This window comes from Zingiber officinale, chromosome 6A, assembly GCF_018446385.1.
Source record: "Zingiber officinale cultivar Zhangliang chromosome 6A, Zo_v1.1, whole genome shotgun sequence".
NCBI classification, from domain to species: Eukaryota; Viridiplantae; Streptophyta; class Magnoliopsida; order Zingiberales; family Zingiberaceae; genus Zingiber; species Zingiber officinale.
In genome coordinates, this window is record NC_055997.1 from 117091238 (window position 1) to 117100565 (window position 9328).

Sequence of the window (9328 nt, forward strand, 5' to 3'; positions counted from 1 at the left end):
TAAAAAATAGCATCAATAAATGGCACAAAACAGTTCCGAAATCCATTGGCTGAATTGTAGCTATTGCTTTTCTTTCTACAAATTTTTCTTTGTCTTTCTTTCTCTGTAAATTTGAATTCATCATAACAGAGGCAAGTTGGTGGAGTGGTTACTGCAAGAATCTAAGGCTTCAAGTAGCAATCAATTATCTCAAATAACCAATAAGAATTGTTAGAAAGCAGCAAATCTGATTTCTGAATTCTGTTTCTGTATATTTCAGTTAAATTTTGAACATAATTTGAAAAACCACCTTTAAACTTATTGGTTTCTCTAAAACCTACCCAAAAACAAGATATTACCACATTCCATCTGCTTTTAACAGAATTTCCAGCTCTCCTAAACAGCTTGAAAAATGTATTCATGTTGCACTGGTATAAAATAGAACTCATATTCTGAAATTTTCACAGTTTTTTCCTACAATCTTAATTCTTGTAAATAGAAACTCAGTTCTGCTACTACCAATCAAAGACTTCATAGAAGTTTAGCACTAACATGAAATTGTTGATACATTGGTTCATTTTTGCAAATGTTGTAGAAATTTCGAATCTGGATTCTGAATTCTGGTAATCATGCAATTAAGAATTCAGATTCAAGCAATCAAGAAAGAATTCAAAATGCAATGACACCAATTGACAATAAATGTGTAGGAGAGCTCTTCTCTTGAAGTCGTTTCCTTCTCTTTTGAGATTTACATTCCTTTTGCAATCCACTTGAAAAAATGCATTCATTTATGCATACATTACTTGAAAGCAAAAAGAAGAAATCGTAGAGCACCACAGTATACACATCAGAATTCTGCATTTTCATTTCTCTGTTTCTGATTTTTCAGATTCAATAAAGATTTAATCAAATTCCATTAATCACTATTAACAGCTTTGATCACAAAATTCAGCAATGAACAATCACAACTCCAAACCCAGCAATTCAGAAATTCATATTTGCAAGAATTCCAATTCAATTTGATACCAACTCAAACTATAAATCAGCTTCCTATGATTTTGAAGTTGCAGAAATCAAAATCAATGAGATTTAAGCTGCTCAACTGACCAAAGAAATGCATTTCTTATACACTTACTGCAACCCAGCCTCAACCTCTGATAATAGCACTAAATTCCAGTTTAAGTCTTAATCAGCTTTAGTGTAACGGCAAGATAAAACTTAAGTTTGACACTCAACATACCAATCTGATACATCCATTTCAGTTTCTTTAAGAAGATTCCTCAAAGATGTTACAATTCAGCAATCAAATTCAGCAAGAATCCAAGAGTAGTTAGCTTCGAAAATTCATGGTTTCAAACTTCAGTTTCTTCAAGAGAATGCCAGGTTAAGTATCAACACTTCGATTTCTTGCAGCCTTATTCCTGATCAGAAAATTTGGTTGAAAGATTGGCACAATTTGCACATTCTCTGCTGCAGCTTACAGCTTTCTTCATTCTGCATATCAAATTCTTGCAATTGTTTCCTTCTTCCTTTTCAACGTCTTTGATACTATCTGGAACAGCTTCATGGACTCGATAGACTTCAATCTGACATTACAGAACTGAGCTTGCTTAAACATCATCTTCAAATTCGTTCCTGCAGATTTTTCCTTTCTGTAGATTGCTGCAAGTTTCTAAATTCTGTGTGTCCAACAGCTTATAAATGCATTCATATTACATACACCTAGCTTTTCTTGATCCTTCCATTGATTAGAGAATTGCAAGAAGAGCTTGACACACACTTGCTATATTTTTTTTCATTTCTGCAGCTTTCAATGGTAATTGTTCAGATTCAAATTCAGCCTTCCATCTGCCCAAATTTCTACCCACATTGAACTTGAGGGGCACTTAATAACTGATTTAACCTTTAGTGTTAAATGTTTCACAGAGTTCAAAACCCACAAAATCTAGCTCCTATTGTGCCACTCATCTCAGCTTTCTTCATCATTCATGATATCAATTCAATCTTATATAGTTGCAGCTTCTGAATTCCAATTCCAGCACTTTGATTTAATTGTAGGTTTCAGATTTTGGATGAATTCTAACTGTTGCTGTTCAGAAATATCATATGAAGTTGGCACCAAGATTCAAACCCTTGCTCCTTTTCTTGATACAACCTCTAGTTCTTGATACTCCCCTGTCACCACACTAGCTGAATTGTTTCCCTTTTTGTTTCTGCAACTTCTTTAACTTTCCATTCCTGAACAACATGAATGTTCTGAATTGAAGTACTCCAACAATTGAAGGTTGCTATTTTTTGAATTTTGAATGTTGATCCATAAGAATTAGTTCCCAATAGTTACACATGTTCACTGTCACCTGCAGTTTCTTGCTTTCAATTTCTGCAATTAATACCAAGAGCCTTTGTCTTCTTTATTCCTCCTCAAGCCTTTGCAGCTATCAACTGAAACTTGACATTCTAAAGCTCCATTTGATACTCATCATTCATGCTACTGAACTCAGCTCCACAGATCAGATTTTTAGAATTCAAATTCCAGATAATGGTCATAAGCTTGAAAAGAATAACTCCTTACTTGTCACTGATCAAGCAAGAACTTACTTAAGCCCTTTCACTAACCATGAAGATATATAAAATATTTAGCACATTATAATCAAAGCACTGAATTTACATTCCAGCGGCCCCTTTTCTTCTCTTGAACATTTCAATTATTGCTGTCCAAGATCAGTTTCACAATTTTGATTCTTAGAAATTCAAGATTTTAAATCACCTGAGACTTGAGAAGAATGAAATGCTACTTGTCCTTGAGTAAACAAGAACTTCACTTGATTTTTACACTTATCAGAAACTTGCCACAAAAGCTTGGCATGCAACTTGTCAAAGTTGATACATCAATTACAGTTTAAGAGGCTATCCAACATGCCTTCTTTTTGCTCAGATACCGGAGAAGAATAGGAAAAGAATCAAGCTGGATTGGAGATATAAACTTGACAATTCCGTACCAGTCCAATTATGCATTTCCAGGAATCACAACCACTAAATTCCACAGTACATCCACAGCAAAAACAATCATTCTACTGAATTTTGTGTACTGCAGTGGAGCATGACAATTCCAGCAATCTCCTCCATTGTTCATACATGCTTTAACTCATAGCAGATTTCAATTGGATTGAAATAGAAGGCCAAATACTTCACTTCAATTCTACAGGCCAAGTGCTTGCAAAATAAATTGACTTTATTGAATTCCAGCTTCCTTCTAAACTGAAGTTTCAGAATTTTGCTTCAATGGAAATTCGGCACAGGATAATGGAAGGTAGAGTTCTGACTGCTGAATTCCTTATTTTAGAAAGTCCAGATCCAGTCATACAGGTGTGAAGAAAACATATTGCATTCTTTTTCCATTTCTATTCTGAGTATCCAGTTGCTGCAATTCTCTTCACTTCTTCAGAAATAATGATGCCATGTTCAAGTACTTCATTGGTAAAATGATACCCACCAATTGAATTCCGAAATATAGTCTATTATGATCAGATTTCAATAGCTACAAAATTCACCGTTTCTGCATTTTTGTGTCTAGATGGAGTTTCTGAATTTCATCCTTTCTTATTTTGCAGATGCTAATGAAAGTAAGCATACCATTTGTTTTCAGCATATTCTTAAATTTCAATTAAGCTTCCCCTCATTTGAATATTGCATTCTAAATCTTGATACAAATTTGATACAAAATGCACCTCACATTCCAGCTCTGCACTTTAATGTCTTTGCAGATTTTTGTGCAATGATCACTGCAACTCATTCTGAATTTCTGAATTTCTGAATTTCTCTGCAATGATTGTATGTATTAAATACAACAGAAGCTGTATTATCCCTAAGATTTTACTTTCTGTTCAATCTAGACCTCATGTATATTCCTTTGTGGAATATAGGATCGATAAATGTAAAATTCTATTTTTGTCGCGGATCGTATCCTTGCAGGCGTGGTACTATTTGAGGACCAGAGGCGCAGCGGAATAAGAAGCAAGATAGATGCGACGACTAGACCCGATTATGGTGGCTAAAGATGTCAGCAGATAGGGTTGGTAGCACACGGAGGACAGTGATGGAAGAAACCATAATAGTTGGAAAATTAATTTCCATATTTATTACTTTTATTTACTGTGATGTGTGCTTGCATGGTTAAAATTCCTCACCTTAAATAACTAAGTGGGAGAGGGATTTTAAATAAATTCCACGGTCTCCATTACTGGTTTGAAAGTGATGCAAATAAACTTACGTGTTGACTCTAAGTGCCTTCCTCCACAACGGATGAGTTTGTTTGCGGGTCACTAGCTAGATCAAACTTCCTTTTATGGATGATTATAGAAAATTATCTAGGAGCGTGTGATCTTCTCCAACTGAAGGGGCACAATCTTATTTAATGGACTAAGTATCAAGTAGGGTTGTAAACGAGTCGAGTCAAGCTCAAGCCAGCCTTGGCTCAAGCTCGGCTCGACTTGATTTAGGTAAGCTCGGCTCGAGCTCGAGCTCGATCAATCTTATAAATTTAAGTTTTAGCTTGGCTCGATCATTTAATCCTAGGCTTGAGCTCGACTCAAAAAGCTCGAATTAAATTCAAGCTTTCAAGCTCGAGCTCGAGCTAGAGTCATAAACTAAACCAATTTTACTGTATTTTTTTTATATTGTAAATCAAACAATAACAAGTTTAAATAAATAATGGCCAAATTCATCCCTAAAACTAAACATCAAAACATCAATTATTCATCTATGAGATACAAGAAAACTATTTGAACATCACAAATTCACAACACAAATATCTCAAATTCTTAGTCTCAGATAATAAAAAAAGCATAAATAAAAAACACAATTATCTCATAAAACACTATTCTTGTTGCCAAAATATCAAACTTCATCTCAAATTCCTAACAAAATTAACCAAATCCAAAAACATGATATTCCAAATTCAAACCATCCAAAGTTCCAATCCAAACCGCTCAAAACACTAAATTTCTGCAACAATCAATATCTTCATCTCCATCTCAAATTCTCAATCATACCACCTATACTGCAATCTACATTCAATAATATGAAGTGATATTAAGCTTAACTGCAATATCACAATCTGCATTCAATAATATGAAGTGATATTAAGCTTAATTGTAATAGCACAATAATTACACTGGAAACACATGTTAAACAAAGAACTAAAATTTTACTTACTTTAAGAGATAGATACTGGAAGAACAATTTCTTGATAAGTTTTAGCTTTCCTGAAAAAGTAAGAATCAGATAAATAAGCGATTAAATACATTAGTATGCAACTTAGAAAGCTAATAATGAAATTTAACTTACTTTAGTCTTCTTTTTCAGTCCATGTATTTGTCGAAGCCAATCACCCCCACACAGTAGAGTCTGCACTGTGTCTGGAAAGAGAGATGAACGATAAGAATCAATAACTCTTGTCCCTGCACTAAATGTTGCTTCTGAAGCCACTGAACTCACTGGAATAGCTAAAATATCAACTGCTATCTTTGACAATATTGGATACTGCATTCTATTCATTCTCCACCATTCTAAATACGAAAATTTTTCAGGAATCTCATTCTTCTTTAGACGACCCTTTTCAAGATAATCTACTAATTCAGATCTCTTAGTCTCCGAAATTTCAAATTTTGCACAATAATCATTAAAATCATCCCAATTATACACAGAACTTTGTTGACTTTTCTAGCACTTGAAGAACCAAAACTCTCAGACTCAGATAAATGAGGTGCTCCTTTATTAGTTTCTTCAACAACATACTCCTCATAAAGAGAATTAATTATCTCCTTAACTTTTGAGATATGCTTAGAGGCATCCAATTCAGAATAAAGCTTAGGAAAACAAAATTCAACAGCAAGCATTTTTTTGGTTGGATCTAACACAGCAGCTATAGCCATCAATAAATTACAATCACTCCAATACTTTTCAAATTTTTCTTTCATTTTGCTAGCTAGTTGCTTAAGAAACAAATCTTCATGTTGTGCATAAATATCCAATGCTGACTTTATTTTTTGAACTTCTTGAAGAAATAAATTTGAAGTAGGATACTCACTACCTGAAATAATGTGTGTGGCTGTCCAAAATGCCTCCAACAGTGAGCAAATCTTTTGAGCTTTATTCCATTCTCCTTCTTGAGGGCAGCAACCATAAAAGAGATCACGTTCTTTGAACATCTTAAAAGCTTCTTTGAACTTGAGTGCACAACTTAACATCTCAAAAGTCGAGTTCCACCTGGTTTTGCAATCACGAATCAATTTTTTATCCTTCAACGGTAGTTGTTATACACACTCTGCAAATTGCACACATCTTACCTCTGAACGATTTACATATTCTACACTTTCCCTTATATTACCAATAATATCTTCAATCTCCCTCAATTCATCTTGAATGCACAAGTTCAAGATATGTGCACAACAACGAACATGAAATAAATTTCCTTCACATGCCAATGTTCTTGACCTTTGAATGGTATCTTTCATATATCGAATAGCCAAATCATTACTTAAAGCATTATCAACTGTAATAGTGAAAACCTTGTTTTCAATGCCCCACTCTTTCATACACTTGAAAATGGCATCGAAAATTTGAAGATCTCCCCTTGGTGGTGGAATGTTAATGAAACTTAAAACTCTCTTTTGTAAATTCCAACAAGAATCAATCCAATGTCCAGTGACAACCATGTATTCAATCTTTTGAGTCTTTGACTTCCAACAATCTGTTGTCAAACTTATTTTATTAACACACTCAAGACTCTTCTTCAACTTCTTTTTCTCAATCTCAAAAATTTTCATACAATCTGCTCGGCATGTCGTCCTACTAATATTTTGCCATTCCGGCATTCCACGCCTTATCATTAAATTGAACCCCTCTTCATCAAGAATGGTGAATGGGTGTTCATGCATCATGATCCAATAAGCAGCTGCCTCCCTCATTTGTTCCATGTCAAATTTTCCAGAATGCAAAGTAAGAATGGATGGCGAAGCTGAATCAGTGGGCAAAAAACTCAACTTTGATTGTTGTTCAGTTGCTCGTAAATTAATTTTTCTCTTCACACAATTTAATCTATGCCTCAAAAGACTTGATGTGGCCCCTGATTTACCCAATGTAAAAAGAGATTGGCAATGTTTACATTTTTCTTTCTTTGATCCATCCACTGTGTCAAAATCATTTCAAACTTCTAAATTTTTTTTTCCTTTTCTTTGTTTGACACCCCTCTTCCTCTTTTGCTTCAGGATTTTCTTGTGTTTCTTGACCAGCTATGTCAATTTTCTTGTTGATCTCAAGATTAACCTCATTACTTTCAGCTATGACACTATTTATGGTAAGTGGAAGAGATGACCCTTCTACAGACATAACTGATCAAGAGATAAAAAACTGCCAAATAAATTATATAAAAACTCAGAAGAAAAAAAATAAAGTCGAGAGAATATAAATGATGAATTAGGACAAACTAAAAGTATGAATTTTACTATTGTTAAGACTTAAGAGAAGAATATACCCTTTCTTAATGGATCAAGTTTTTAGATCATAGTGCTCACCAACCAGACTTAACATGCAGAAAATATATGTTTGAATCATGCCCATTTAAATAAATATAGAATATAACCTTAATTAAACTAGTCCGATTGTTGAACTTCAGGTAGTTTTTTGTAATCCCAACACCCACAGATAGGAGTGTTAAGAAAATATCGATTGTGTCATTTGCTAAGAATTTTAACCTTATGAAATAATGTTTGTCCAATCAAATTTAACACATGATACAGATTTGAATTAAACAAGACTATTTGTACCAATTCCAAACCAGATTTATTTAGGTTTATAAAAAGTATAAAAAATTAGCCAACCTCATATAGTCAGGTTAAACGATGAAACAATGATAATCATAGCATGATCCATAAGTGAAATTATGAGTTCAGTTTAAGATTAAAAGTAATGCTACCCCTGTACTACCTATTATCAGGTAGAGACCAATCACTTTGAGGTATTAATTCACCTTTTCTTTGTTATTACATGATTATCCTTCTATCTACTTCAAGCGTGGACTTTATCAGTACAACAAAAGAAAGTTGGGTTCGGCGGTAGAGTTTATCCTTCTATCTACTTCAAGCGTGGATTGTGGATCTCTTGAATGACCAAATTTGTGCATTTATGGCATCAAGAAAAAGGAAGAAACAAGAAACGCATAGAACACAGTGTTTTCTGAAAACTCACCAAAAAAAATGCACGAAAGAGGTTTGTTCCCGACCGAGGGTGCGGCTGAGACACCAAGTAGGCACGGCGGCGACTCCTAAATAGGCACGGAGGCGACTACTGACTAGGAACGACGGCGACTGCTGAGTAGGCGGCAATGGTTGAGAAGGCGGCAATGAAGGGAAAGTTGAGAGGTTGAGAAGGCGGCGACGAAGGGAAAGTTGAGAAGGCGGCGACGAAGGGAAAGTTGAGAGGCTCGAGCGTTGAAATTAGGGTTGTAGCTAAAATCTGATATTTAGGAATTTAGAAATTAGAATTTAAGAATTGGATTTAGATTTTAAAATTAAAATTTTAAAATTTACAGTTTTACCCGGTACTTATCATGAATTATGTAATGGCACTAAATTTATTAATAGTTACATGAATAAATAAACATCATGTATTATACATATAGCCTGGCTCGAAAAAGCTTGACAAGCCATCGAGCTAGTATTATTTCAGCCCGAACTCGACTCGAATACTAAACGAGCCGGCTCGAGCTCGGCTCGAGCTCGGTCAAAATCAAGCTCGAGCAAAGCTTTAACCGAGCGGCTCACGAGCGACTTGACTCGTTTACAGCCCTAGTATCAAGTAATGATATACACTTAGACACATTCGATAGTATCCTCCCCAACGGAGTTACTGCTATTTTTTGTGTGACTAAAGGAAAACCAACTATTAATTTTATTTGTCATAAAGTTAGGATGACAAGATAATAAAATTAATGGGTAAAACTTCCTCTTACAAATGTTTGAATTTGTATACGTCCATACTAACGCGGCATGCAAAATTCACGGTGTTTTGAGGTGTTGGTAAATATAAATAGTATTGTTTGAGGAATCAATATTATTCTAAATTAAGAGTTTTGCCCAAAACTTATTTTGTGATTCTTAGGATGACTTTCTGTTGGTTGGTCCTAGGAAAATCGTACCGGTTCCACTGTACAAAAATTTTGTACAAATGTCGAACCTTTTCTAAACAACCTATTGTGTTCTTTAGAAGTTAAATTAGGAATCGCAAATGGAACTTAATATTATTGATTCCAAATTTAACTTATCTGTTCTTAATGGTTTACACTTGGATC

The 9328-nt window shown here is 34.4% G+C and overlaps 1 long non-coding RNA gene across 5 annotated transcripts; it reads right to left on the reverse strand.

Moving 5' to 3' along the window:
• Nucleotides 1-681: 681 nt before the first annotated feature.
• LOC121997653 lies at nt 682-8479 on the reverse strand. Of its 5 annotated transcripts, none has more exons than XR_006116338.1 (4): nt 8227-8479; nt 5326-7389; nt 5194-5243; nt 682-3799 (listed from the first exon to the last, which is right to left on the reverse strand). It is a non-coding gene; the product is annotated as an uncharacterized LOC121997653 (long non-coding RNA). The 5 variants fall into 5 exon arrangements; XR_006116339.1 differs by lacking the exon at nt 682-3799 and adding an exon at nt 4296-5045 and having other exon boundaries at nt 5326-7358; XR_006116336.1 differs by lacking the exon at nt 682-3799 and adding an exon at nt 4296-5045 and having other exon boundaries at nt 5326-7370.
• Nucleotides 8480-9328: the final 849 nt, after the last annotated feature.